The sequence below is a fragment of the Olea europaea genome, chromosome 7, assembly GCF_002742605.1.
Source record: "Olea europaea var. sylvestris chromosome 7, O_europaea_v1, whole genome shotgun sequence".
Classification (NCBI taxonomy): domain Eukaryota; kingdom Viridiplantae; phylum Streptophyta; class Magnoliopsida; order Lamiales; family Oleaceae; genus Olea; species Olea europaea.
This window is the reverse complement of record NC_036243.1, coordinates 22992298-22996663: the sequence shown is the minus strand read 5'-3', so window position 1 is coordinate 22996663 and position 4366 is coordinate 22992298.

Genomic DNA, 4366 nt, shown 5'->3' with positions numbered 1-4366 from the left:
TGTTTAAAGGAAGAATTTGTGTACCTAGGGATGAAGTTTTGAGGAATGAGATATTGGAGGAGGCTCATTTTATCTCATACACCGCATATCTTGGTGGTACGAAAATGTATCAAGATCTTCGAGATACATTTTGGTGGAGGAATATGAAAAAAATTATAGGCTTATTTGTATCAAAATCCATAGTGTTTCAACAAGTTAAAGCAGAACATGAAAGACTGGCAGGGTTGTTAAATCTATTGGACATACCTAAATGGAAGTTGGAGAATATCGCTATGGACTTTGTGATAAGTTTCTAAAGTCAGCAAGAGGAGACAATGCTATATGGGTAATAGTGGATCGTCTAACTAAGTCCGCTCATTTTCTTTCAGTAAAAATGATATTCAGTTTAGATCAACTGGCACAGTTGTACATTAAAGAGATTGCAAGATTACATGGTGTCCTCGCATCCATTGTATCTAATAGAGATCCGAGATTTATGTTAAAGTTTTGAAAGATCTCACACGGAGCTATGGGAACATAATTACATTTCAATACAGTGTATCACTCTCAATCCGGTGGTCAGTTTGAAAGGATCATTCAAACTTTGGAAGACATGCTAAGGGCTTGTGTTTTGGATCTAGGAAGTAGTTGGAAACTGTATCTACCTTTGGTGGAATTTGCATATAATAACAGTTTTCAAGTAACTATTGGAATGGCACCATATGAAGCTCTCTTTGGTAGAAGATGTAGATCGTCTCTTCATTGGAATAAAGTCGTAGAAAAGAGAGTTTTGGGACCAAAGATCATTGAAAGGATAGTTAAAGCCGTTGATAAGATCCGTATTAGAATAAAGGCAGCACAAGATAGATAAAAGAGCTATACAGATACTGGAAGAAAGGACTTGGAGTTTACTAGAAGAAAGGACTTGGAGTTTCAAGTTCGAGATAAAGTTTTGTTAAAAGTGGCACCAATAAAATGTGTACCTAGGTTCGACAAGAAAGGCAAACTACAACCTCGTTATATCGGACCTTTCGAAATGCTTGACAGGGTCTGAAATGTAGCTTATCGATTAGCTTTGCCGCCTAAACTATCAGCAGTTTACAACGTGTTTCATATATCAATGATCAAGAATACATGCATGACCCAATCACGTGGTCAATTATCAATCCCTAGATATGAGAAATTACTAATTAAAATACTGGATCGAAAGTTACATAAATGATGAGACAAGGAGATTCAACTGATCAAAATGCAATGGAATAATCATGGAATAAAAGAATCTAATTGGGAAAGAGAAGAAGAAGTCAAAGACAAATATCCAACACTCTTTGTCAATCCATAAGGTAAATTTCGAGAACGAAATTTTGTTTAAGGTGTAAGGGATGTAAAGTCCCCAACTTTTATTCTTAAGTTGGTTGATGTAGCCTATTTAAGAAATGAGTATGGAAGCTCAACCTATTGGAGGTTATGAAAGTTCAAGTCATAGGTTAATTAAAAGCTCAACAGTTTAAGAGATTAAGTGTAAGTAAATTTTGTTACAAAGATTTAATGAATAATTGGGTTGCCACAATGGTCATCTACATGATATTTCATATAGTCAACCCAGGTTCGAATCACCATGTAGATGTTTTTATAAAATATTTTTACAAAATTATGTTTTAGTTAAAAACTCCTTATTTTGCACATTAAGAACAATTATATCAAATTAATTGAATGAAATAATTATTTTATTATTGGGCATTGATAAAGATATGTTACAAAACATATGAATGATTCATTTTTCTTTATTTTCATTATGTAAATGTTTTGATAAAACTTTTATATGAATTATGTTTTTACGGCTTAAAAACCCTTTAAATTCTTAGTTAAAGATCAAATTTAACAAATTTAATGATAATATAACTCTATTTAGTTTTTCATTAAAAATGAAGGTTACAAGAAGAGGAATGTCACTTTTTCATTACATCCCTCCTCAATTGGAATTTACTCTTATTTTCTCTCCAAAAATATATTTCTTGTCAAGTTAAGTTTAAGAAAGTAACAAGAGTGAGAAGAAAAAACATTTTTACACATTTTGTTCTTTTATATCCAAGAAAATTCAAGGTAGGTAAATGTGCAAGTGTTAGCTCGTTTTCAAATTATGATTTCTCATTAAAAGTTTGAATGAAATGGTACTTCTGGGTACGTTACTTCGATACTACTATAGTTTGAATGATCATTATCCGACTTTACATGTTAAGATAATACTATAGAAATTGGATTTTGCCGAAAATCTATCTACGTGTGATGGTATGAATCCACAGTTCGAATTATCACATTTGATAACGAAATGCACCGATGATATCAATTGAGTTTCAAACTCATGGGTTAATTCCCTTCCTACATATTGATTTGACTTGCTTGGGGCATAGATGATGGTAGATGGAGATGCAACATGCCATGGAGAAATCGATGATTTAATATTTTAAATTTGATTATGAAATGTTTACGTTTTCTTTTGAATAGATTTCTAAGGATGTAGTATGTGGAACTATATTCTACGGACACTTTGGTTATGAATAAGTTATGTTTAAAAGTAGATATGTATTCTAGAAATTAACATACGAAATACCGTTTACAAAAAAGAAAGAAAAGTGTTAGTGATTTAATGTTGCTATTTTCTTTGAAATTGTTTTCTTTGAAATTCCAACTTTTTCCTTGATTTTAAAAATTCATAACTCAATCATTACTTAGAATTTTTGGATGAAACCAATGGGATTTGATAATCTCATGGATTAGCTACTGAACAAAGTTGAAATCATGTCATTCCGATATCTGTGGAATTTTATATGTAATTTTAAGTGAACTATACTAATTTACCTTCCAACAGAGTTGCTGTGAGTTTTGAAAAATATTTAAATAACTCATATGCTTCCGATGTAAGACAATTTTTGGATATATATCATAGTATAAGGAGTTTCCTACTTTACATTAAGATTTCATGAATTTTCAAAGTCGATGCTATGCAAATGAATTTATTTTGACAATTGCCGCTTGAGATATAATGCAAGATTGCAATATTTGTTTTTATTTCCTACTTTTAATGTTCTCGTTAACAATAGATAAATGCATGGAAATCATTCTAAAGACATCTTTGAAATTATTTCTTTCAGTATTAAATTGTGTCATTTAAAAAATAAATAAATATAAATATATAATATTTAAATAAATTCTTAAATTAAATCTTTATACTTTCCGCAAAAAGTATAGTTAATTATTAAGTTTATGGCTATAGTGACGTTTCGATCTATAGGGTTAGGGGCATTATAGCATGGTATCAAAGCACGAGTTTAATGGATTCTGTAGACTCGTCGTTCTTTTACATATATTATTTTAAGTACAATGAGAAAAATGAAATATTTAAGGCAATCCATGGTATATCGCATCCATCAATCGGCATCATCCTATGACCCAGGTACGTTTAGCTAAGTAAAGTTAAAATTTTTATTATGAAAAATATTATGATTTAATAGTTATGTTTTCCATATTTCGCTACATTTTACATTTTTCTTTATGTATTTCTTTTATGTAAAGATAGAAGTAATTTGAAGAAAATGCATTATTTAAAGGACATGTATGGGGTTAGAACTTAATGTTGTGGGTCACAAATGCAAAAAGAAAGATAAAATTCTTGGAAAATGAGTCATATTAGTCCATAGGATATCCGACCTTGAGGTAAACGAATCCTTAAATCTTGACAACTTTATACAAAGCCTGTACTAGCATTTGCAAAATAATAATAATAATAATAATAATAATAATAATAATAATAATAATAATAATAATAATAATAATAATAATAATAATTCTTGTCAAGTGTAGAAGTAATTCCCTTTTTTCAAGTATTTTGGTAATGGTAAATGAAGTTAATAAGGGATATTATATCTTATTTCAAGAAAAATTTCTCGAGCAAACCGGAACAATTTGATAAAGGACCTTCTACAAACGGTTCAAGATCTTGGCAGTCTAAATCAGAATCCAGCTCTACCCACACCACCAGCTCCTATTACTCTCTTGACTTATACCTCGGTAGTTGAGTTATTTCGAAGGTATAAGCACTCTACCTTTGATGGAGCATTTGGTCCACTAGTAGTTGAGGAATGGCTTTGCAAGTTAGAGTGAATTTTTCGACTCAAAAATTTCACTGAGGCCCAAAAGGTCTAGTATGCGGAGTTTATGTTTACTGGTCATGCAAGTCACTGGTGGGATTCGATGTTCAAGTCTAGGACTCCGAAGCAGCAATTGCATTAACTTGGGAACAATTCAAGGAGTGAGTGATGGACAAGTATTTTCCTCAGTCGCTAAGGGACTTCAAGGAGAGCAAATTCCTTCAGCTCAAGTAGGGTAG